Source organism: Lepisosteus oculatus, unplaced genomic scaffold (assembly GCF_040954835.1).
Source record: "Lepisosteus oculatus isolate fLepOcu1 unplaced genomic scaffold, fLepOcu1.hap2 HAP2_SCAFFOLD_45, whole genome shotgun sequence".
NCBI classification, from domain to species: Eukaryota; Metazoa; Chordata; class Actinopteri; order Semionotiformes; family Lepisosteidae; genus Lepisosteus; species Lepisosteus oculatus.
Genome location: NW_027167988.1, coordinates 330,001 through 356,197, shown reverse-complemented (window position 1 = coordinate 356,197; position 26,197 = coordinate 330,001). Strand labels below are relative to the sequence as shown.

At 45.7% G+C, this 26,197-nt stretch overlaps 6 non-coding genes across 6 annotated transcripts; 2 read left to right on the top strand and 4 right to left on the bottom strand.

Annotated features, from left to right (window-relative positions):
- Window positions 1-4,090: 4,090 nt before the first annotated feature.
- Window positions 4,091-4,172, bottom strand: trnas-gcu (transfer RNA serine (anticodon GCU)). Its single transcript has one exon. It is a non-coding gene; the product is annotated as a tRNA-Ser (tRNA).
- Window positions 4,173-4,546: 374 nt separating this feature from the next.
- On the top strand, window positions 4,547-4,620 carry trnat-agu (transfer RNA threonine (anticodon AGU)). Its single transcript has one exon. It is a non-coding gene; the product is annotated as a tRNA-Thr (tRNA).
- Window positions 4,621-6,823: 2,203 nt separating this feature from the next.
- On the bottom strand, window positions 6,824-6,905 carry trnas-cga (transfer RNA serine (anticodon CGA)). Its single transcript has one exon. It is a non-coding gene; the product is annotated as a tRNA-Ser (tRNA).
- Window positions 6,906-10,041: 3,136 nt separating this feature from the next.
- Window positions 10,042-10,158, bottom strand: LOC138229563 (U5 spliceosomal RNA). Its single transcript, XR_011185973.1, has one exon. It is a non-coding gene; the product is annotated as a U5 spliceosomal RNA (small nuclear RNA).
- A 5,128-nt stretch (window positions 10,159-15,286) lies between these two features.
- On the bottom strand, window positions 15,287-15,358 carry trnag-ucc (transfer RNA glycine (anticodon UCC)). The gene has a single exon. It is a non-coding gene; the product is annotated as a tRNA-Gly (tRNA).
- A 5,779-nt stretch (window positions 15,359-21,137) lies between these two features.
- On the top strand, window positions 21,138-21,219 carry trnas-gcu (transfer RNA serine (anticodon GCU)). The gene has a single exon. It is a non-coding gene; the product is annotated as a tRNA-Ser (tRNA).
- Window positions 21,220-26,197: the final 4,978 nt, after the last annotated feature.

The following is a 26,197-nucleotide window of genomic DNA, read 5'->3' as shown; positions in this document are numbered from 1 at the left end:
TTGTTTTTCACTCCTAGGAATGAAAGCTGTTGTTATATAATGTTTATTTTCAAATTTTGAAAAATCAAAGGATTCTAGCTTTCTCCCCTTGCAGGCATCGGACACAGAGAACCTCATGGTTTTCCTAAAAATCATTTTTTATGTTCCCTGGTGTTCCAAACTTAGTTTTAATCAATTTTAATTTGTTATTATGTTAAAAACAGGGTAATACATTTCTAATTGGACTATAAATAATGTCATATTGTCTGCTATAAAACTGATGTTTTCAACTCTATTGTCGAGATTCTAGAATCAACTAATAGAGAATTGAAATAAAAAAAGAGCATAAGAAAACATTACCAACAACGACCACAAGATGGAGATATTGTCTAGACATTACCAACAACGACCACAAGATGGAGATATTGTCCAAAGAGGCAAGAAGGGCAAAGTCGCGATTAGGTAAAATCATTTTTTGAAAGAGATTGCTGTCAGAATGCACAACTGAATCCCAAACAGAATCTCTAGTCAAATATGATCATTTGTGAAACAGGCAAATGAGTCTCTCAGATGCCCATTGCTCATTTTCAGACACATTTATGCAATACTTTCACCATGCGTTGAACAATAGGGATTAAAGATACCAGAGGTAAGGTTTAAAAGTGATTCTGAGGTGCAACACATCAGCGATACAGCTAGGCATCTGAAATGCGGGGTTTGAGAGCCCTTCAGGGAACACCGTACCCTAAAGGTACCAGAAGTCCACTAGTATAAGCATTAAGTCACTGTCACCCCTGTTACAATGTGATTGCTACATATCTTCATTTCCTTGGTTTTTAAGGAGTAAGAGTGCAGGGGGTCTAAATCTGCGATCCAGTGTGTTGAAGTATTTCACAACACTACCTGTAGCCCGTATGGAAATAAATCCTCATTCTGATTATTGACCTGGGCATGTACCAATAAATCACTGAGCATATATATATATATCACTGTGTTGAAGCTAGAGACCTGTATGTAATATTATGGTGCTAAAATGTCATTTTCACATATATTAATGTAATAAATGATTGCTTATGCTTAATAAACAAATCTAATTAAAATAAAAGCTTAAGTTTTGTATTTGTCTTGTACCATAGAACATGATTTCCTTTGTATTTCAAGCCCACAAAGTGTCCAAATGATGCACGACATGATATAAGGAAGATTATCACATGCATATCGGTATTATCTTTCTCATGAAAATGCATTCCTTTTATTACCTTTTAATTTTTAAAATGAACTCAAGTTGTGTATAATGTAATAATTTAAGTAGAATAGAATCTAATAATATAATGATCCAGTGTGTTGCACTACTTCACTGCTTCACTGTTCTATGCCGTCTGGAAATAAATCCTCAGACTGCTTACTGCCCTGGGCTTGTACCAATAAATTACAGGAGCACATCTATACATCACTGCGTTGAAGCAGGAGACACACAATCACTGCAAACACATCCTAAATACAGTGTTCCAGCACCTTTGACCTCATCCAGAACGTATCATTTCTTGAAAGGGATTGCTGTCCGAATGCACATCTGAATCCCAAACAGAATCTCTAGTAAAATACGATCATTTGTGAAACAGGCAAATGACTGTCTCAGGGGCCCATTCCTCATTCTCAAGACACATGTATGCAGTACGTACACCATGCATTGAGCAATAGGGATTAAAGAGACCACAGGTAAGGTTAGAAGTCATTCTGACTATATTCTAAAATATTGGACTCATATTCTTATGATGGCAGACATGATGCTGCGTTTAAAACCGGGGTTAATGGACATTATATGACTGTCAATTCTGTTTTGTTTTGGAGACTCTTGGCTGCCTATATGGTACAGTGCAGCGTACCATATAGGTACAGTGCAGTTCCAAAACTGTGTCAGCTCAAAAGTTGTAAGAGAACCTCTCCAGCTGCTTTAACTCTCTTCATTTTTGTATATTAATTGCCTGTCGGCACTATGTGGCAGCATTGCATGACAACCCATCTCACCACGGAAAGGAACCTAACAGCTTTGGTAAGAGAGGAGAAAAGGACCTGGCCAGTAAGGGGCTCGAACCCGCGACTTTGGCGTTATTAGCACCATGCTCTAACCAACTGAGCTAGCCGGCCTCACGACAGTGGTCCTCTCTGTGCAGCGCCTTTTACTTCCATTGACAAATGATAGCGATTCGAAGAGAGATCCTTCAGACCAGCAAGCAAACCCACGGCTATTTCGGTTTTCTATCTAGGCAACGTTGGTGTCTGCAATAGCATACATGAAAGCGTGATGCAATTTCTGTGGCTACATTTGTTGCACGTCATGCACAGTAAGAGTGTTTCTAACACCAAATAAAAAGTCAACAATTAGCGATCACGCCTTCTCCTCAGTTAACCCACTGAAACCCTTGCTGTTAACAGTTCTTTACTGCGTGCTTTAAGAGCACCTACATATTGTGTCAGTTCTTTCAGCTTTATTCATTAGGTTTTCAAAGGCATAAGTAGAGCACCAGAGGCGCGAAAGCAAGATGTGTGGTTATCTGAAGAACTCATTTCCATGGCAGCAAGGCCAAGTGATTTAGCGTATTTATAGTACCAGGAATGGAGAAGCGGCACTTCACCTTTGCCGCGGAGGCACAAGGATACGTGTTGCAAACGCCATAGTCGGCAGGATTCAAACCTGCGCAGGGAGTTCGCAACGGATTTCAAGTCCATCGCCTTAACCACACGGCCATGACTACAGCAAGCTCACCCCCGCCGCATTCCTCCAATAATCTAACACAGAGTGCGAGGTGGCTGCGGAAACTTTTTCAAAGTCGCTCTCCGTTAAAAAAAAATAAATACCTTTGACAAAATAAGTGCCGGCAGACAGACATGCCTCAGAGGGTTTAAGGCTGGCTTCACGTTCAAATGATAAAGTCTCCCCGTCCGGATGTCAAAATGGAACTTTGGCAGACAGAAAAAACATCAACAAACCACAAATGTGGACAAGGATTTTACAAGCTGCACCACACTGCACTTTCCAAAGCATTTACATTCCTGTTAGACGCAGGAATTGCCTTTGATTTGCGCACTTACGAACGCCATGGAAAACGAAACAAAACTAAAGCCCTCAGCTCCTGCACTTGATTATAATGCCGTTACGTGTCGAAGCAGGAATTTATGTCATCCTACCACTGCAATACGGGGAATAGAGGGAAATGAGCACACGCTACGTATGTCTCAATCACTCCCTAGAGTCGTAAGGCGCATTGAAGGGTGCACACCCATCATTAATCGTTGCGCCTCTGTGAAAGGAAAGCTCTTGAGCAGTCTTTGAAACAGCTCGGATGAAACACTTGATTGCTTCCATGTGCATCTGGAGCCCATTTCTTATTTTCACTTCACGCCGCCCAAAGCATTTCTAAAACAGGAGATTCGTGTTTGGGAATGCGCCCTGCCCTACGAATAAAACAGGTCTACGGGTCTGAAACCTGCTCCACGGAAAACAGTTCTGTTGCGCTTTTGATCAAAGGGAGATTCGCTGTTCTTACTTTTTGATGACATAACACCCAAAGGGGCTTCTTTGGAGCTGGATTCCAACCAGCATCCTAAAGTTTCTTGGCGGTATCCTTTACAGTCCTCTGTTCGGTCGACAAGGGACAGAAGGGGGCAGCTTTCCTCACACACACAGTGCAATGTACTGTAGTGTTCCCGTTCATTGAATTCGCAGTTCTGCATCAGACCTCTAACTCGTTTCCTTAGCTTGGATTTAAGCCATGAAGCAGGCTTCTAGTGTATAAACGTCTAGAGAAATCACAAACTATTTGAGAGGCCATCATCCCAGGGGGAACTGACAAAGTCTATCCCTAAACACCTAGCGCAATCTCTCGAGAGACTGTCAAAAATCGCTTTCTCCGTTTGCGTTGCAAGTAAGTGAAAACGCGGTCTCAAACCAGAGCCACTTGGCAGCAGCGGCACGTAAATACTGTTACTGTCACTGCTCGATACTGACGTTAGCCTACTATACCATGTTCAGCCACCACTAGGAAATGTACGGCTCTAGTACTGGAGCAAACAACAGGAGGGCCAAAGGCACACGGGCACACATGGAGAGTGACGAGAATGGGACTCGAACCCATGCGTGCAGAGTACAATGGATTAGCAGTCCATTGCCTTAACCACTCGGCCACCTCGTCTAGGAAACTGGGCTGTCCAGACATGGGTTGCAGCGCTCCAGATGATCTTTTTCTTTTTTTTCCCTCGTACTCGAGGGTCATTTTCCTGTTCCACATGCGATTTCAACATTTTCCTTGGGAGATGTCAAGCCAGCAAGCCACTGGTTCAGTGGCCATTGTGGAGTTCAGTGGCCCTGTTGTACACAGAATGCACATTGAGCTCCTTGGACATGAAAAGTTCCAGATAAAAGCCATTTGTCATCCTTTCTCTTGGTGTCGATGTTGCTATTGTATGTAAAGGTGGCAACTTGCTCAGCGAACAGGCGGAGCACACACCGAATGCAGATGTGTCTGAGTGGTGTGTCCAAGTGGCTGCAAAACGACAGCACTCCCAGGGCGCCGTGGCTTAGTTGGTTAAAGCGCCTGTCTAGTAAACAGGAGATCCTGGGTCCGAATCCCAGCGGTGCCTTTTTTGTTCTGTGTTCTCGAACAGAACTGGTCATTATGGACAACCGCCTACAGCTAGACCTAATTAAATGCAAGTATTCATTTCCTGTCTTTAACGCGACTTGTTTTTCTTAAAATGGATGCAACTTGCAAAACATGAAATACAAACCTTGCTAATCAGTGCTAGCGGCTGGCAAAAAAAAAAAGAAGTCAGCAATGTTTTTTTTCTTTAACCTTAACCCTGCTAATGGAGAAGAGTTAAACAACCGAGTCTATGCAGCTTAAACGGTGCGCACGTCGGGTTCTTAGCTGAAAGGGTGGTAAATCACGCTCACCTCAGTTCTTAATCTTTTAAAGAGGATACAAAATTGAACCTAGTCGCCACATCACATACATCCTGTTCAATGATAAAAAGGTAACATCTATCCTTGCTCCAGAGTAAATCTCACGTTGAAGGCATCTTTTTTTTCACTTTACCGTGAATCGGGCTCGGCTGCACAGAGGAGAGAGCAGAGCAATGAGGTCACTGGGACAGGGGAGTCACATGCTGGCGGTTTGAATACGCGGAAGATCACTGAGGGATCCACAGTATATGGACCCTCCGTGCGCCATCAGTCCGCACTCCGGACTCTGAATCCTGCCATCCGAGTTAAGATCTCGGCGGAACCTGAGGCGCAGTTCCTTCTTAAAACGTAATCTGGTGAGCATTTCTAGAATCGTACTTGTATAGATGCAGCCTTTAATGTGTTGCTAGGTTAAAATTGATGACTTCTTGTATTTCAGTAGGTAACTGCCCTCTTGATTTCAGATTCAATTTCTTTATTACAGGGGCGCTTTTATGAAGACAGAGTCATGTTCAGGTACTTTGCTTGATGGAGGAAGCTCATTTCGGACTCTGTGATCTGCTCACCTGGAAAGGTCTGCTGTACTACTAAAAGAGAGAAGTAGAGTCTGGAAGAAGGGACAATTTTATGATGCTTTGGAAGGTAGGTTTTTTTTTCTTTGAAATCGAAATGAATCAGAATATCAGTGCAAAAGACAAACTCTTGGTTTGGTTTAAAGAAATATGGTTTTAAAACAGACAAAATGTAGAAAACAGGTGTTTCTCACTTTTGGAAAAGAATGGACCGGGGGTAATAGTTTACTAGTTGCAGTGCTGAGCTCACCGGGTTGCAGTCCTGCAATGTCACACGATGGCCAGTGGCGCAATAGATAACGCGTTTGACTACGAATCAGGAGATTGTAAGTTTGACTCCTGCCTGGCTCGGGTCGTTTTTAAACGCATCGGGCTACTCCCCTAAGTAGTCTGTGCTACTTACTGCATTGTAATCGTACTCAGTAAGAGATTTCCTTCATGTAAATGAACTGCACCTGACAGCTTTAGGAAATCACCTGGGCTCAGTACGGTGCTGAGAGCTCAGCGTTGCTGTTGTTCTAATTAGCACGCACTGCATCGGCTATGAACCCGAACTTTTCAATTATTCCGATCATTAAGTCAACACGTAGTCCACATGAAAGGTAGAAATATTCTCTTGTCTGTCTCTTGTTTGTATAGAACTGAATGTCCCTGACAATGTACTGTTAGTTTTAATTGAAGAACGGCATTTGTGTTCAAATATACCAGACAAGTTTATGTAACTGCTCTTGCGACACTAAGTTGTAATTAGTCAAGAAATAAAGTCGAACAACAGCTGCGGGTTTAATTCTGAACGTATGAGATTGCAGCGCCTTTTACTTCCATTGACAAATGATAGAGATTTGAAGAGAGATCCTTCAGACCAGCAAGCAAACCCACGGCTATTTCGGTTTTCTATCTAGGCAACGTTGGTGTCTGCAATAGCATACATGAAAGCGTGATGCAATTTCTGTGGCTACATTTGTTCCACGTCATGCACAGTAAGAATGTTTCTAACACCAAATACAATGTCAACAATTAGCGATCACGCCTTCTCCTCAGTTAACCCACTGAAACCCTTGCTGTTAACAGTTCTTTAATGCGTGCTTTACGAGCACCTATATATTGTGTCGGTTCTTTCAGTTTTATTCATTAGGTTTTCAAAGGCATAAGTACAACACCAGAGGTGCGAACGCAAGATGTGTGGTTATCTGAAGAACTCATTTCCATGGCAGCGGGGCCAAGCGATTTAGCGTTTTTATAGTACCAGGAAAGGAGAAGCGGCACTTCGCCTTTGCCGCGCAGGCATAAGGAGACGTGCGGCAGACGCCATAGTCGGCAGGATTCAAACCTGCGCGGGGAGTCCCCAACGGATTTCGAGTCCATCGCCTTAACCACTCGGCCACGACTACAGCGAGTTCGCCATCGCCGCATTCCTCCTTTAATCTAACACGGAGTGCGACGTGGCTGCGGAAACCTTTTCAAAGTCGCTCTCCGTTAAAAAAAAATAAATACCTTTGACAAAATACGTGCCGGCAGACAGACACGCCTCAGAGGGTTTAAGGCTGGCTTCACGTTCAAATGATAAAGTCTCCCCGTCCGGATGTCAAAATGCAGTTTTGGCAGACAAAAAAAACAGCAACAAACCACAAATGTGGATAAGGATTTTACAAGCTGCACCACACTGCACTTTCAAAAGCATTTACATTCCTGTTAGACACAGGAATTGCCTTTGATTTGCGTGCTTACAAACGCCATGGAAAACGAAACAAAACTAAAGCCCTCAGCTCTTGCACTTGATTATAATGCCATTACGTGTCGAAGCAGGAATTTACGTCATCCTACCACTGCAACACGGGAAATAGAGGGAAATTAGCACACGCTACGAATCGTCTCAATCACTCCCTAGAGTCGTAAGGTGCATTGAAGGGTGCACCCCCATCATTAATCGTTGTGCCTCTGTGAAAGGAAAGCTCTTGAGCAGTCTTTGAAACAGCTCGGATGAAACACTTGATTGCTTCCATGTGCATCTGGAGTCCATTTCTTATTTTCACTTCACGCCGCCCAAAGCATTTCTAAAACAGGAGATTCGCATTTGGGAATGCGCCCTGCCCTACAAATAAAACAGGTCTACGGGTCTGAAACCTGCTCCACGGAAAACAGCTCTGTTGCGCATTTGATCAAAGGGAGAGTCGCTGTTCTTACTTTTTGATGACATAACACCCAAAGGGGCTTCTTTGGAGCTGTATTCCAACCAGCATCCTAAAGTTTCTTGGCGGTATCCTTTACAGTCCTCTGTTCGGTCGACAAGGACAGAAGGGGGCAGCTTTCCTCACACATACAGTGCAATGTACTGTACTGTTCCCGTTCATTGAATTCGCAGTTCTGCATCAGACCTCTAACTCGTTACATTAGCTTGGATTTAAGCCACGAAGCAGGCTTCTACTGTATAAACGTCTAGAGGAATCACAAACTATTTGAGAGGCCATCATCCCAGGGGGAACTGACAAAGTCTATCCCTAAACACCTAGTGCAGTCTCTCGAGAGACTGTCAAAAATCGCTTTCTCCGTTTGCGTTGCAAGTAAGTGAAAACGCGGTATCAACCCAGAGCCACTTGGCAGCACGGGCATGTAAATACTGTTACTGTCACTGCTCGATACCGACGTTAGGCTACTATACCATGTTCAGCCACCGCTAGAAAATGTACGGCTCTAGTACCGGAGCAAAGAACAGGAGGGCCAACACCGAACGGGCACAAGTGTCAGACAAGGAGAGCGACAAGGATGGGACTCGACCCCATGTGTGCAGAGCACAATGGATTAGCAGTCCATCGCCTTAACCACTCGGCCACCTCGTCAACAAAACTGGGCTGTCCTGACATGGGTTGGCGCACTCCAGTTGATCTTTTTCTTTTTTTTCCCTCATACTCGAGGGTCATTTTCCTGTTCCACATGCGATTTCAACATTTTCCTTGGGAGATGTCAAGCCAGCAAGCCACTACTGTGGTTCAGTGGCCAGTGTGGAGTTCAGTGGCCCTGTTGTACACAGAAAGCACATTGAGCTCCTTGGACATGAAAAGTTCCAGATAAAAGCCATTTGTCATCCTTTCTCTTGGTGTCGATGTTGCTATTGTATGTAAAGGTGGCAACTTACTCAGCGAGCAGGCGGAGCACACACCGAATGCAGATGTGTCTGAGTGGTGTGTCCAAGTGGCTGCAAAAAGACAGCACTCCCAGGGCGCCGTGGCTTAGTTGGTTAAAGCGCCTGTTTAGTAAACAAGAGATCCTGGGTCTGAATCCCAGTGGTGCCTTTTTTTGTTCTGTGTTCTCGAACAGAACTGGTCATTATGGACAACCGCATACGTCTAGACTTAATTAAATGCAAGTATTCATTTCCTGTCTTGAACGACTTGTTTTTCTTAAAATGGATGCAACTTGCAAAATATGAAATACAAACCTCGCTAATCAGCGCTCGCGGCTGGCAAAAAAAAAAGAAGTCAGCAATGTTTTTTTCTTTAACCTTAAGCCTGCTAATGGAGAAGAACCTAGTCGCCATATCACATACATCCGTTTCAACGATAAGAAGGTAACAACTATCCTCACTCCAGAGTAAATCTCACGTTGAGGGCATATTTTTTTCCACTTTACCATGAGTCGGGCACAGCTGCACAGAGGCGAGAGCAGAGCAATGAGGTCACGGGGACAGGGGAGTCACACGCTGGCGGTTTGAACACGCGGAAGATCACTGAGGGATCCACAGTATGTGGACCCTCCGTGCGCCATCATTCCACACTCCAGACTCTGAATCCTGCCATCCGAGTTAAGATCTCGGCGGAACCTGAGGCGCAGTTCTTTCTTAAAACGTAATCTGGTGAGCATTTCTAGAATCGTACTTGTATAGATGCAGCCTTTAATGTGTTGCTAGGTTAAAATTTATGACTTCTTGAACTTCAGTAGGCAACTGCCCTCTTGATTTCGGATTTAATTTCTTTATTACAGGGGCGCTTTTATGATGACAGAGTCATGTTCAGGTACTTTGCTTGATGGAGGAAGCTCATTTCGGACTCTGTGATCTGCTCACCTGGAAAGGTCTGCTGTACTACTACAAGAGAGAAGTAGAGTCTGGAGGAAGGGACAATTTTATGATGCTTTGGAAGGTAATGTTTTTTTTTCTTTGAAATCGAAATGAATCAGAATATCAGTGCAAAAGACAAACTCTTGGTTTGGTTTAAAGAGATATGATTTTAAAACAGACAAAATGTAGAAAACAGGTGTTTCTCACTTTTGGAAAAGAATGGACCGGGGGTAATATTTTACTAGTTGCAGTGCTAAGCTCACTGGGTTACAGTCCTGCAATGTCACACCAGGGTCAGTGGTGCAATGGATAATGTGTCTGACTATGGATTAGGAGTTTGGAGGTTTGACTCCTGCCTGGCGCTGGTTGTTTTTAAACACATCAGCCTACTCCCTAAGTAGCCTGTGCTACTTACTGCATTGTAAGAGCGATTGTGAGCGGTTTTGTTTTCTCTCTTTGACCAGCCCAGCTGCACCCCACCCGAAGGCAGGGAAGCACAAAAATTGTATGGAACTCATTCATGCTCCTCTCCATGGAAATCTTTAGTAAAAGGCAAAAGATTTGTACGAGATGAAGAGAAACCAGAGTGCGTGGCTGGACAGCTGCAGGAGCCCAGGCCGCCTTCAAGCCCTCTGCCCTGCCGGTCGTGGTTGGCAATGCACCTGGCCTTACAAACGAGCCAGTGGGGCCCGTTCAGCTCCGGGCTCATCGCCTGCGGCTTTCGGCTTACCTGGCAGGGGAGATACCTTGATCAGCCTGTAGTTGGTGTAGTTGGATTGTTTTCTTGTTTTCTGGAAGCAGTGTTTGTTTTGCAGTTTGAGATGGCAACCTTTGGATCCCGCAAGAATGCTGTACGTTTTGAGCTTTTGGATGACCTCTTCATGGATCGTATGCAGTTAGGCAGAAAAGTGTTACAGAAGGAACTTGGCTTTGAACCTCGGCACTTGGATTTCATCTTCGCTCTCCCAGGTCAGAAAGCATTTGAGGTTGTTTTTGCTACCTATTCTCTGTTTGAACAATGTGTGGATGTGTTTGAGGCAAAAAGAGGGAAAGTTCCTGCCCTTGAGAAGATCAACTTGCAGCCTCTGACACAGAGAGAGAGGAAAACGGTGCATGTTGTTATGTTCTCGGAAATGGCAAAGACGGAGGACATTCACACCTGGCTTAAGCAGTACTGCACAGTCCACCATGGAACTGAGGTTAGAGATGTTGATGGTATAAAAACAGGAGCAAGGAAATTCGAGGTTCGCTTGCTACCGGACAATGTAAATGGAGGCTTAAGGCACCTGCCCTCTACAATCCGGCTGGGCGCCTGCAATGGCTATGTTTTTTATGTGGGACAACCAAAGGTGCGTCGGCGCTGTGGTGCTGTGGGACACCTGGCATCGTCCTGCACTGTGAAATGCTGCAAGACCTGTGGCAAACAGGGACATTTAGCCTCTGACTGTTCAATGCTGCCAAAGTGCAATTTATGTGGCTCGGAAGGACACGTTTTTAAGAACTGCCCTCACGCCTACGCCAATAAACTCAAAATGAGAAAGGATGAGGCAGTGCTTGTTTCAGCCAAACCGGCCCGAAAAGCCAAAGCAAACAACAAGTCAAACAAAGAACCCTTGTTGAACAAAGAGTCTCAGCCTCCAGCCAGGATCAGTCCTGCTGTGGCTCCGGGGCCGGTGGAAGAGAAATCCACTACGCTCCCACAACCGCAGACTGCACCAGACAAGCACGAGGGTTTGAAAACCCCAGAGAACAGTGAGGACCCCTCCCCCACTCCTGCTCCTCAGAACGAGGGCCATTGTGGGGCCCCCACCGGTGGAGCGGGTCCAGCGACGATACCCAGGATTCAGCGGAGCTGCTTTTCTCAGACTCTGCAAGTGCTACAGATGCCCTCCTCTCCTCCATCCAGTCCGTCACGGAGGATCTGCAACAGCTGGTGGGTGAGGGGGAAGAGGAGACTGGTGCATCGGCTGCACCCCTTTCCCCTCAGTGCTACCAGGAGCTGGACTTGAGGAAAAGGAAAAATGACTCTGTTTTCTCCCCGAGCGAGGAGGAAGGAGAGCATGGCGATAGGGACAGCTGGAACCCCTCCACCCCTCCTTCTACCCCCTTCCTTGAAATGGACTCCGTGAACGCTTTTACTGCTGCCACCCTGATGAAGGCTCATTCAGAGGATGGCTGGCAGGAAATTGGTAAGAAGAAAAAGAAAAAGAGAAGGTAACAGGTGAGACCGAAGAGAAATGTGTTTTGTAAAGACTGGTTCCACTTTCTTATGTAATATGGCTCTAAACATAATTTCTCTTAACACCAGAGGTATCAATGACAGAGTTAAATGCCAGTGTGTCTTTGATTACCTCCAGCAGAGAGAGGGAGATGTGTTGATGTTGCAGGAGTGTGCTTTAGCCTATCAAGAGAGGTATAAAAGCTTTGAAGATAGGTGGGATAAAGGGCCTTCTGTTTGGTCAGGGGACAATAACAACAGAGCCTCTGGCGTGGCCATTCTTTTCAAAGGATGGGCTTTCAAATTGAAAAGTATTCAGAGGGTCATAGATGGCAGGTTGCTGTGTGTGGATGTGGAATGGGGGACCGTTAACCTGCGGCTAATCAATGTGTATTGTCCTACTAACGTGGGAGGAAGGGTGGAGCTACTCAAGGCACTCTCTCCCCTATTGTTAAGTAGCACAGACGTGATAGTGGGAGGGGATTTTAATTGTATCTTAGAGCACACAGACAGGCAGTCTAGCTCTCCGATAAAATTGGATTCCAGCTCACTGGCCCTGCAAAACTTAGTTCAAGACTTTAAACTCTCAGACACATATAGATGTATATATCCCACAACAGCAGGATATAAATGGTCAGGGAGGAATAGCAGCTCCAGAATTGACTATTGCTTTGTCTCAGAGAGAGTGAAAGTTGTTGGGGTCACTCTTCAGCCTGTCTTCTTCTCAGATCATCAGGCTTTAGGGTGTAGAGTGGAACTCAAGGGCGGGACTGTCTTTGGCCCAGGCCTCTGGAAACTCAACACTAAGCTGCTAGAGAACGAGGGGGTAGTATCCCGCTACAAGGAGAAACTATCACAGTGGCTGTCCTTGCAGTGTCTGTACGGGTCAGTAGGAGAGTGGTGGGAGGAGGTGAAGATGAGGACAAAGGCCTTTTTCATGGCTGAGGGAAGGAAGGCTGCTGCCAGACGGAGAGGAGTGCTAGCCAGGAAACAGAGGCAGCTGCAGCGTCTCTACACGATGCTGCACAGTGGCTTCGCTGTGCTCGAGGATATCACCCTTTTAAAAAAGGACATCCGGAGCATAGCCGAAGAAAGTAGTCGAGGAGTGCTGTTAAGAAGCAGAGTGCAGTTCTTGGAAGAAAATGAGAAGTGTACTCGCTTCTTTTTCAGGAAAGTGGTAGGCTCCAAGTCTGTCATGGAAAGTGTAGTTGATGAGGAGGGACGAGAGAGAACAGAGCCGAGTGCTATCCTCTCCTGCACCGAGGCCTTCTACTCAAGACTGTACAGCTCTACAGAGGTAAAGGATGAAGAAATTCATTTTTTTACCTCAAAGCTAGAAAACGTTTTGAGTGAAGAAGATAGGGAAGTACTTGAGAGGGATTTGACAATAGAAGAGCTGAGACAGGCTATGGAGAGCTTACAGAAGAGGAAAACTCCGGGTGCTGACGGGCTCCCTAAAGAATTTTATTGCACCTTTTGGGATCTGCTTCAGGATCCGCTACTGCTCCTATTCGAGCGAAGCTATAAGACAGAATTGCTGCCTGACTCCTTAAGAGAAGGCACTATCTCTCTCTTGTTTAAGAAAGGAGCAAAGAATGACATAAAGAACTGGAGACCCCTCAGCCTGTTAGGCGTGGACACTAAGATCCTGTCCAAAGCCCTTTTCCTGCGCCTACAAAATGTAGTGGCCTCACTGGTAGGGAAAGAACAGACTTGTGGGATAGCAGGACGCCTGATGAGCGACAACCTGGCCTTGTTGAGGGATGTCTGTCTGTACTCAGAGGATCGCTCCCTCCCTCTGTGCATTTTAGGTGTAGACCTAGAAAAGGCCTTTGACCGCCTAAACCGGCAGTACTTAACATTGGTACTTGAGCACATGAATTTTTGCCCCATCATGAGAAAGTGGATTAACCTGCTGTACACAGGTAGCAACAGCAGAGTTATGGTTAATGGCAATAGATCACACCCCTTTGAAGTCTGTTCAGAGGTGAGGCAGGCCTGCCCATTATCCCCCTTGTTATTCGTTTTGGCTATGGAGCCCTTAGCCTGTGCCTTGCGCCAGGATCAGGCCATTAATGGGATACCAGTGCCTGGAAGTGGGGGAGGAGAGGTAAAGACATCTCTATACATGGATGACCCTGCTCCTCTCTGACAATGCCTCAATTAGCAGAGCTCTGCAGTGCTGTGATCGTTTCTCTTTGGCTTCATCCGCAAAAATTAACAAATCTAAGAGTGAGATTTTTTATCAGAACTGGAGGGAGCCAAAAGAAGGACATGATCTCAGGCTGCAAGAGAAGAGAATTAATTTACAGGTGCCATTCCCCGGCATTGTGGCCATTGTCGGTGCTCACACGCGATAAGATAAGGCGGAGGAGAGTGGGGCATGCCCAGCGGCAGACATTCAAGGAGGGGGCAGTGCGAGGTGAGGTGAGGTGAGGTGCGACACCCCGGAGCCCCGACGCAGCTAATGCGGAGCACTTGTTGGACTGGCATCGAAAGGACGTGTGCGCACGGAGCGAGCCTTCCCTGCGGCGGAGCGCGGGAACTTTCTCCCCCCCTCCCGCTGCAGGAGTTGTGTGCGCTGCAGCGGTGCCGAGAGAAAAGCACAGAAGGCAGCAGGCTCTGGAGAGCAGGTAAGAGATGGAGCCTTGTGGGCAGGCGAGCAGGCCCGTTTTTTGGAAATTGCTGAAAAGGTTTGTTCGGTGTGTGGCAGGCGCACGTCGCGAGCTTGCGTGGCGATCTGCCGGTCTGGAGTTATGCAAATGAGGCCGAATTGCATCCCGGGACATGCTGCGAATGCGCAACGGTGACTGCAGATGTGTAGGAAACGGTGCGCTCGTTTTCTTGTTTTGCCCACACTTTTGAGTGTTAGTGTGGCGTGTGAGTGTGCGAAAGAGTGGGCCCAGCAGGAGGCGGTGGCGTGCAGGGCGAGGAGGTGGCCTAGGCTGCGCAATTTGTGCTGTGGGTGCGGGCCTCTTGCAACTTGGTTTATTTGGTTTATTTATGGTTCGCATAAATAAAACCGGAAAAGAGGAATTTATTCTGCTTCCTGTGCGTGCAGTAGTTACAAAGTTGAACGTCTTTACACGATCTGCTGCAGTTTTCAGTGGGTGGGCTTTGTCAGATGGCTTGGAAAAACGCACTGTGTTTCGGCTCGGGAAACATCATGAGCAGTGTCCTGCATGTTTTCTGTGTATAGCTGTCTTTTAACGCATACAGAATTCATTCGAAATCATTGATTTCTCCAATTAACAAGGGTCGCTTTTTGAACCTGCCAGAAGCATTCTTTCAATGTAACAGATTTACTCCGGGGAAAGGCAGCATGACATTGAGAGTAGCTCAAGCTTTCAGCACCCGTATCGGACTGCGTGTATGCAGACACCGCTCAGAATCCCCTGTAAGATTCTCCTTCAATTCTGTTTTGCATTCCGTTTTTCAAAAGGCTGCGCTTTGCTAGTCACAATCCAAGGCTCATGACAGCATTTGAAACCAATCGCCACTGCGTTGGCCGGGAATCGAACCCGGGTTAACTGCTTGGAAGGTAGCTATGCTCACCACTATATCACCAACGCACGCCAACAGGTGCCCTGCAGGACACCACCAGAGAATGCTCACGATTTCGGAAGCTGTCTCCGGGACGTGGTGATTCCACACATCCTGAATAAATCATGATATTGTTAGTTGCTGTAGCTAGACGTTCAAATGAGTTTCATGGCCAGATGGACTGTTTCCTCCAGCGGTATAGTATTGCAGTGAGACAGCACGATGCCTGCAAGACTGTCACGCTAAACGCCACAGATTGTGTTTGTGTTGGACAGTTGGACCCTACAGTTGGACCCTCGTCGACAACCTGAATAGCTTATTCAGAAGCAGTGCTGGACCGGGAACGAACCAGCTTCTTCCCAGGCACAAGAGTGACTTGTGAGGACTCGCGGTCACACTCTGTGCATAGAGACTTTCTACCAGCCAGCCGGACTGCTGGTAGATCCCCTCGGAGCAACGACTGCCCTGCGCGCCGCAGTCAGATTCCTCCGCCCGTCCTACTCCGAGCTGCACCTTGACTGGTTGGCCGGTAGCCAGAGGACGCCGGGACAACGCCCATTGGACAACCGCTGGAACAGAGGCTGCAACAGAGCCTGTCAGCTGGTTTGGTGTTCGTGCCGGGAAATTCCAAATCCATACACAGCGGATAAGTAAACCCCATGTTCTACATTGCATCTCGAGAATTTAATTGTACCTCAACACAAGTTGTTATCAATTTAATTCATGAGTAATGTATTTACTTCCGAGTTTAGAGTAACAGTGGGTAATAACACTGATTAGCGATTTGGTAACCGAACGATATATATTGACATATATTCTCTGTTGTGTATCTCTTTGTGTTTGCATCTCTTCGGGATTATATACCTTGTATATTGATAACCCTCACAGTAAGGTCTGCCACTCGTATCCAGGCAGACTAGTATATGTTTGGTGCACAATTTATATTAATAAATGTATCTAGTGTATTGAACCCCTGTGTGTGCGTTGTTAGTTGTTCTGACGATTGATTTTCTAAAAGCCCCAACGAACAACCTTGTGATTACTGCTACAATTAATAATTGTCTCAGTAAACCCATCAAACCATTACATTTAATGGCGTCCCTGGGTGGGTGAGTTTAGAATGAAATGAGAATCAGTCGCACAGAATAACTGAAGTTCAGCACAGCACCGCGGCTTCTATACGCGAATACCGGGTGTGCTGATAACTGCGTAAAGAAATCCCCCTGTTTTCTAGCGTTTAGTGTAACGTGTGCTGATTGGAAATCCATCTGCTCGGGTGTCTAGATTCCATACTGTATTTTGGAAAAAGAAAAAAAAAAGTAATACTCTTAAAGTTTCTCTGACGTAATGACAATGGCTGCTAAAATGTCTGAAGTGGAGTCGCTTATAAGTACTATTTCTAGCGACGACAATCCTGGTTACTGGAGTGGTATCGAAAAGTTGAACTTTGATGATATTGAGAAGCTGCAAGTAGATTTAGTAGCTAAGGTAGCGAACCAGCTTAACACAGGAGTGTCTGTGAACGCAGTTCTGGTCCTATCGAGTTTCACCTTAAATCTAGCTAAACAGCTGGAACTGTCTTTGTCCGAGCTGACAAAGTTTCAAAAGCTTCAGGGAACGCTAGAAAGATATAAGGTGGAGCGAGTCGAGTTGTTGGATATAATCAGAGAAAAGAGAGTGAAAAATGAGGAAAGTGAAGACTGACTCAGGGAAGTTTTAGGTAAATTAGATGACTTGTCTGCTAGAGAAACTGCGGCTGAGGTAGCTAGGAGAGACCTGGAAGGGAGCTCGAAAGAAAAAGAAAAAGAAATTGAGAGTTTAAATGAGCTCAGCCAGGAAAGGCAAAAGGAGTCAGATGCTGCCGTACTGGAAGCAAAATAGACTAGATCCCACTTGCATGCCAGCCCACCTAGCAGCCCGGAGCGCTCACCCAGCGCGCCGGGAGGAGGTTTCTCCCGGCCAGGGTCTGTGGTCGGATCGGCATGGGGGAGATCGCCGAGTCCTGCGCGAAACGCAAGGGCGAGTCAGTTCAGGCATAGACCCCCTGCTCCTGATCACGGCCGTCTCCCTGCCCGCGGAGAAACCGTAAAAATTAACCTCCACTCCCTGAGGCAGTTAGCCAAAGATGTAGAAAGGTTTGACCCGTCAGTGTCAGGGAATAATGTGGAGACCTACATCGATGAGCTGAGATATACTTTGCAGTTTATGCCCGAAGCGTCCGAACAGGAAAAGGCTATGTAAGTAAGGAAAACTACCAGCCGAGCGATCCACGAGTGGATGTCTAGACAAGGACCGGAAGTCTGTAATAGCTTTGAGGAGCTGTGTCAGGCAATGATCGGAGAATTTTCGGCTTTTATCGATCCCATAGCTGCCGTGGCTGCTGTGCACCATATTAAGCACGAAAAAGCTGAAGCCCCTCGCGACTATTATCAGAGGCTTAGGCGCACTTATTTTGCAGGGCGGAATGAAGAGGGTTGCGAAGAGAACGTGAATTTCAAAGGTTTATTCATTGCTAATCTGCATCCCTCAGTCAGGAAAATGATTGTGATGCACACACAGCGATGAAAATGGCTGACATTAGAAGGTTGGCTCAAAAAGCCTGGGGAGCTGAAGTCTCTGCTTCCTCAGAGCGAAAACCTGCTAAAACGGCCGTGTTCGCCACTAAAGCCAGCAGGGTTGACGACTCGCCTCAGCTCGAGGCAGCTGAGGTTCCTGAGCTCGCTAAGCCCCGGCACAAAATAGGCAGGCAGGACCGCACTAAGCGTCAGAGCCGCCGTGAGCGCTACGGGGAAGGCAAGGGCTCAGGCAGAGTCTATCATAAGACTGGACGAAGGGAGTCGACTGCAGCCCGCCTGGCCAGGCTTGAACAAGCCCTGCCTGAGAGATCAGGACAGGGTAAACCTTCCGCACCGAATGCCAGAAGTGTGAATGAGCTTAGGGGGACCACGCCCCTTCTCACTGGAGGAGGCGGGGATCCGTCCCAAGCCCCTCCCTCAGTCTATCTGATTGGGTGGGAGGGTTCCTGCCTGGAAGAAGGCTGTGACTCTGAGTTGGGCGCTGACCCCGCCCCTGAAGTCAAAGAAAAGGCAGGCTTCCAACAATTCTTAGGGAATCTCAGCCAGAAAGGCAAAGCAAGGCGTATTTATATCAAGGTTTTTCTTGAAAACGTCTTAGATAGAGAAGCACTGATTGACACTGGGGCTGAAATTAGTTTGATGTCAGCCGATCTACTCAGCGAGCTCAAACGAGTAGCGAAAGGAAAAGGCATCAGACTTAAGGTAGAACCGTGTAAGATAGATATTTCCAGCTATACCCAGGATCATGCCAGGATCACACACCGAGTGTGGGTGGCACTTAGGTTCGGGCCAATGAACATGGTGCATCCTGTTTACATCTCTAGGTTAAAAAGAGAGCCACTACTCATTGGCCAAGACCTGCTTGACAGGCTGGAGCCTCTGGTGGACTGCCAGCGTGGAAAATTGTGGGCTCAGGTCAAAAACCCTAAGCCTGTTGCACAGCAAAAAGGGGGATTCAGTGGTTATGCTGTGATCACACAGTGCCCACTGAACACTATAGCTGAGTTGGAGGTTCCTCCTGGTTCCTCTGGACGAGAATAAATGTCTCTTCTTGCTTTCCAAAACTACAGGGAAGTCCTGCCCAGGCCAGCACTCCCACGGTCTCCCAACTACAGGAGCAGTGCTCCGAGCAGCTGCTTGACCCGCCAGGTAAAGCACACCCCCTTTTCATCCCTGAAGAAGAGTGGATCTCCCTGTCCGGTAATGAATGGGAGTCCTTTCTGTGCACCCTGGTACCTCAGGGGGTCCAGGACTACCACCCCATGGTGGTGGGAGGGGGTCCAGGTGGCAGAAGTGCAGGTTGATGATGTAATTCTTAGCCTCAGCTCTGAGAAGTCCATAATCAGTGAAGGTCTGTTCGAGGACCTGTCGCGAAGCTGTCAGGTGACCCTGGTGACGCAGTCACAGGTTCTGTGGTGGGCACCCCCACCTCATAGGTCCATTTGGAGCAAAGGAAGCTGTGTAGCTTCCATCTCCATCGGAAAAAGGAAGTTTGCTCACTACTTCCAGGTAGCACCTCAGCTGACCCATTCGGTCTGCATTGGTGCAGACCTATTGGTTCGACTGGGCGCCCAGCTGGACACAGTAAACAGTGTGCTGTGGAAACGGGTGGACCCAGATGCCCACTCTCTAAGCGGTGACCCCGAGAACATTCGGTCAGGTCAGACGATTCCTCAGGCCTGCCAGGTAGTAAACGAATCGGACCTGATCGTTCCTGCGTCAACAGCAGGGTTTCCGGTACGCCTTGTCCTAAAGAAGGGACAGAGAATGGACGCTGAGATGGTTTTCTTCCAACCATCAGCTCAGTTTATCAGACTGAACCTAGCAGTCTGTTGTACCCCCAAACTGGAACGGAATGGCCGAGCCACCTGCCTGTTGGTGCAGAACATAGCAAAACAAGATGTCAAAATCCCTGCTCGCACTGACATGGGACTGGAATTGACAATAGTTTCTATGATTTCGAACTGGCCATCCCAGTACTGGGGCAGCTCCCTGGTCCCTTGGCTTCATAAAAGCGCCACTGTAATAAAGAAATTAAATCCAAAATCAAGAGGGCAGTTGCCTACTGAAATACAAGAAGTCATCAATTTTAACCTAGCAACACATTAAAGGCTGCATCTATACAAGTACGATTCTAGAAATGCTCACCAGATTACGTTTTAAGAAGGAACTGCGCTTCAGGTTCTGCCGAGATCTTAACTTGGATGGCAGGATTCAGAGTCCGGAGTGCGGACTGATTGCGCACGGAGGGTCCATATACTGTGGATCCCTCAGTGATCTTCCGCGTGTTCAAACAGCCAGTGTGTGACTCCCCTGTCCCCGTGACCTCATTGCTCTGCTCTCTCCTCTGTGCAGCCGAGCCCGATTCACGGTAAAGTGAAAAAAAATATGCCCTCAACGTGAGATTTACTCTGGAGCGAGGATAGATGTTACCTTTTTATCATTGAACAGGATGTATGTGATGTGGCGACTAGGTTCAATTTTGTATCCTCTTTAAAAGATTAAGGACTGGGGTGAGCGTGATTTACCACCCTTTCAGCTAAGAACCCGACGTGCGCACCGTTTAAGCTGCATAGACTCGGTCGTTTAACTCTTCTCCATTAGCAGGGTTAAGGTTAAAGAAAAAAAACATTGCTGACTTCTTTTTTTTTGCCAGCTGCTAGCGCTGATTAGCAAGGTTTGTATTTCATGTTTTGCAAGTTGCATCCATTTTAAGAAAAACAAGTCGTGTTAAAGACAGGAAATGAATACTTGCATTTAATTAAGTCTAGCCGTAGGCAGTTATCCACTGGGATTCAGACCCAGGGCCTCCTGTTTACTAGACAGGCGCTTTAACCAACTAAGCCACAGCGCCCCGGGAGTGCTGTCCTTTTGCAGCCACTTGGACACACCACTCAGACACATCTGCATTCGGTGTGTGCTCCGTCTGCTCGCTGAGCAAGTTGCCACCTTTACATACAATAGCAACATCGACACCAAGAGAAAGGATGACAAATGGCTTTTATCTGGAACTTTTCATGTCCAAGGAGCTCAATGTGCTTTCTGTGTACAACAGGGCCACTGAACTCCACGCTGGCCACTGAACCACAGCAGTGGCTTGCTGGCTTGACATCTCCCAAGGAAAATGTTGAAATCGCATGTGGAACAGGAAAATGACCCTCGAGTACGAGGGAAAAAAAAGAAAAAGATCATCTGGAGCGCGCCAACCCAGTTGGGACAGCCCAGTTTTGTTAACGAGGTGGCCGAATGGTTAAGGCGATGGATTGCTAATCCATTGTGCTTTGCACGCATGGGTTCAAATCCCATCCTCGTTGGTTTCCATGTCTGTTTCCATTCTGTTTTTGATCCCTATTGCTCAATGCACAGTGAAAGCATTGCATACATGTGTCTGACAATGAGAAATGGGCCCCTGAGACAGTCATTTGCCTGTTTCACAAATGATCGTATTTTACTAGAGATTCTGTTTGGGATTCAGATGTGCATTCGGACAGCAATCCCTTTCAAGAAATGATACGTTCTGGATGAGGTCAAAGGTGCATCATTTGGACACTTTGTGGGCTTGAAATACAAAGAAAATCATGTTCTATGGTACAAGATAAATACAAAACTTAAGCTTTTATTATAATTAGATTTGTTTATAAAGCATAAGCAATCATTTATTACATTAATATATGTAAAAATAACATTTTAGCATCATACGTTTAGTATATTTAGTCCCTAATGCTGAAAGAAATGATCATAGAACATGACTTCTAACCTTACCTGCGGTGTTTTTGATCCCTATTGCTCAATGCACAGTGAAAGCATTGCATACATGTGTCTGACATTGAGAAATGGGCCCCTGAGACAGTCATTTGCCTGTTTCACAAATGATCGTATTTTACTAGAGATTCTGTTTGGGATTCAGATGTGCATTCGGACAGCAATCCCTTTCAAGAAATGATACGTTCTGGATGAGGTCAAAGGTGCTGGAACACTGTATTTAGGATGTGTTTGCAGTTATTCTGTGTTTCTAGCTTCAACCCAGTGATATATATATATATGCTCACTGCTTTTTTGGTACATGCCCAGGGCAATAATCATTATGAGGATTTATTTCCATATGTGCTAGAGGTAGTGTTGTGAAATTCTTCAACACACTGGATCGCAGGTTTAAACCTGCACTCTTACTCCTTAAATACCAACAAATGCAGATATGTAGCAATCATATTGTAGCTGACACTCATTTGCCTGTTTCACAAATGATCATATTTTACTAGAGATTCTGTTTGGGATACGGATGTGCATTCTGACAACAATCTCTTTCAAAAAATGATTTTACCTTATCGCAGCTTTGCCCCTCTTGCCTCTTTGGAAAATATCTCCATCTTGTGGTCGTTGTTGGTAATGTCTAGACAATATCTCCATCTTGTGGTCGTTGTTGGTAATGTCTAGACAATATCTCCATCATGTGGTCGTTGTTGGTAATGTCTTCTTATGCCCTTTTTTATTTCAATTCTTTATTAGTTGATTCTAGAATCTCTACAATAGAGCTGAAAATATCAGTTTTGTAGCAGACAATATGACATTAGTTATAGTCCAATTAAGACTTTATTACCCTGTTTGTAACATAACAAATTAAAATTGATTAAAACTAAGTTTGGAACACCAGGGAACATAAAAAATGATTTTTAGGAAAACCATGAAGTTCTCTGTGTCCGATGCCTGCAAGGGGAGAAAGCTAGAATCCTTTGCTTTTTCAAAATTTGAAAATAAACATCATATAACAACAGCTTTCATTCCTAGGAGTGAAAAATAACCATTTTTGAAGACATATTAGTTTCTAAAACACTACAATAAAGTTAAAAACATCCGTTTTATATTACTTTTAGTATTTTTAGTGAAATTAGTCATTTATTGCACTATTTTTAATATAATCTCTAATTAAAAGTGAATAGAATTAAGTTTGGAGCAACAAGGAACACAAAAAAAAAGATTTTAAGGAAAAAAATGATGTCTTCTGTGCCAGGTGCCTGCAAGGGGAGAAAGCTAGAATCCTGCCCAGGCTCCTGGAGCTCTGTCCTGGCTAAAGGAGGGTGAATCCATCCCCTTCAAAGCTCCATGAAAAAATGATCATTTAAAATTTGAAAAAAAAAACATCATATAACAACAGTTTTCATTCATAGGAGTGAAAAACAACCATTTTTGAAGACATATTAGTTTCTAAAACACTACAATAAAGTTGAAAACATCCGTTTTATATTACATTAATTTTTGTGAAATTAGTCATTTATTGCACTATTTTTAATAAAATCTCTAATTAAAAGTGATTAAAATTAAGTTTGGAACAACAAGGAACACAAAAAAAAAGATTTTAAGGAAAAAAATATTGTCTTCTGTGCCAGGTGCCTGCAAGGGGAGAAAGCTAGAATCCTACGCAGGCTCCTGGAGCTCTGTCCTGGCTAAAGGAGGGTGAATCCATCCCCTTCAAAGCTCCATGAAAAAATGATATTTTTAAATTTGAAAAAAAAACATTATAGAACAACATCTCTTGGTCAACAGAGTGCAAAAATCCAACTTTGAAGAAAATCCATTGACTGATCCCCGAATCCTGAAGTTTCTTTGCATGATATCGGGCTTGCAACCACTTTCTAGAAAATTATGAAAAATGCCAAAAATGAAAAAAAAGTTATCAATTCTAGAGCCTAAGAGGAAAACAAGACAAATGTATATCTCCAAATAATTTTATGTGCTTCAGAAGAGCCCAGGAAAGTTTTTTGCATACATGAAACCACGCCCGTTTGCACGTAAGCAGACATGGTTGCACACACGACTGCATGAAAGCACGCGTGCATGCGAAGTCATCCTGTTGAGCATTTGAAAAGCCGCACCACGCCGCACTTGAAATAGCTCTTACCTTAGTGGTAGACGCAGGAATCGCCTTTTTATTTACGCTCTTACCAACGCGATGGAAAGCAAAACAAAGCAAAGCAGAGCAAAACAAAACGAACAAACGAAAACCCTCACGTCCCGCACTTGCATATAACGCCGTTACGTGCCCAAGCGGTATTGTACGTCATCCTAGCACTGCACCCCGGGGCGTACAGTATATGGGAACGAGCACACGCCATGAATCGTCTCGAATCAGTCTCTACAGCTGTAAGGTGCCTTGAAGCGTGCACCCCCAACATTCTTCTTTGCGCATCTGTGAAAGGTAAACTCTTGAGCAAACTCTGAACCAGCTCTAAGGAAACTAATCCGATTAGACGTTACTTTGACTCATCTTTTTACTCTCAGTGCTGGTTTGCTCAAACTCCAGCTAGGGTTAGTGTTAGCATTCCCACGCTACTTAGACACTTTGTTTACGCTCAGTGCTGGATTTTGGGAACTTCAGGACGAGTGGGAATTTTCTCCTATCTGTCAATTCTGTTTTGTTTTGGAAACTCTTGGCTGCCTATATTGTACAGTGCAGCGTGAAGGAAACATTTTCCAAAACTGTGTCAGCTCAAAAGTTGTAAGAAAACCTCTCCAGCTGCTTTAACTCTCTTCATTTTTGTCATTTAATGTGACACTCGATGTATAACTGGAGCCTCACATATGCAAATGGTGAGGCTCCAGTTCGACACCACTTTACAGTATATGACAAAAGCATGGCAGACTGTGCCGGACCGGCAGATAACTTCCGCTTATTTTTACCATATTAAACATTGGAAATCCAACCACTTTCATTTGTGACACTTGATTTTGGCTCCACCTAAGACACTCTTAAATCTTCAAACACTTTTCTCTTCTCCCGCAACACTCTTGTCTGTCGGCACTATGTGGCAGTGTTGCATGACAACCCATCTCACCACGGAAAGGAACCTAACAGCTTTGGTAAGAAAGGAGGAAAGGACCTAGCCCGTACGATTAGGCGTTATTAGCACCACGCTCTAACCAACTGAGCTAACCGGCCTCACGACAGTGCTCCTCTCTGTGCTGCAAAAAATCAAACTCAGGGAATTTCTTTTGCCCTCCTTTGAATAGAAAGCCGTGTAATTCAGTGTACGGGCTTTCTCGTGCAGTTTCATGGTTCTTGTAACCCAAATCCTACACTGGCCTGAAGTGCCCCCCCATTTCACAGCATTTTTCAGCTGATTTAAAATGTACCTAAAGGAGAAGCATTATTGAAGACCATCAATTACCAAGAGCTTTTGTCAAAGGTTTTGGTGGTCATTTTTAATGACCACAGAGCGCTGTGACCTCGGTTTTACATCTCATCCAAAAGACAGCGCCCTTTTACAACACAGCATATCCGTCACTATACTGGGGCATTAGGACCCGCACAGACCTCAGGGTGAGCGCCCCCCCGCCGGCACCATTAACACCGCTTCCAGCTGGAAGCTTTGTTTTTCCCTGTAGCTCACCCTCATCCGGGTACTGACCTGGCTCACACCTGCTTAGCTTCAGTGGGTTTTCAGTTGCGAGTTGCAAGGGGATGCAAGTGATGGAGCCGCTCGCTGCAAAAGCCACTGCATTGGCCGGGAATCGAACCCGAGCCTCCAGCGGGGCAGGCAAGAATTCGACCACTGAACCACCAATGCTCAGTGCCTGGGCCTTCAAAATAGACGCTTTTTTGGTGCTCTGTGCAAAAAGCGTCGACATCTGCTTCCAGCTGCAAAATGCCATTCGCAGACGCTGAAGAATTTATTTCCAAGGCAGCGGGTACAAGCGATTTGGCGTTTTAAAACCACCAGGAACAGCAAAGAGGCACGTTTCTTTGCTTGCGCCGGAACACAACGACAGGAGGTGGACAACGTAGTCGGCAGGATTCAAACCTGCGCGGGGAGACCCCAATTGATTTCTAGTCCATCGCCTTAACCACTCGGCCACGACTACAGCAAGCCCCGCCGCGGCTGCGTTTTTGATACAATCTTACCTGGATCGCGAGGCGCCGGCGGAAGCCTATTTCAAAGTCGTTCTCCGTTTCAAAAAAACATTTCCAAAATACAAGCCTTGCAGACAGACACGCCTCAGAGGACTTAAGGGTGGCTTCATGTCGGAATGATAAAGTCTCCCCGTCCGGACATGAAAATGCCACTTTGTTACACACAAAAAAAGAATCAACAACAGAGAAATGCCCACAAGCATTTGAAAAGCCGCACCACGTCGCACTTGAAATAGCTCTTACATTAGTGGTAGACGCAGGAATCGCCTTTTTATTTACGCTCTTACCAACGCGATGGAAAGCAAAACAAAGCAAAGCAGAGCAAAACAAAACGAACAAACGAAAACCTTGCGTATAACGCCGTTACGTGCCCAAGCGGTATTGTA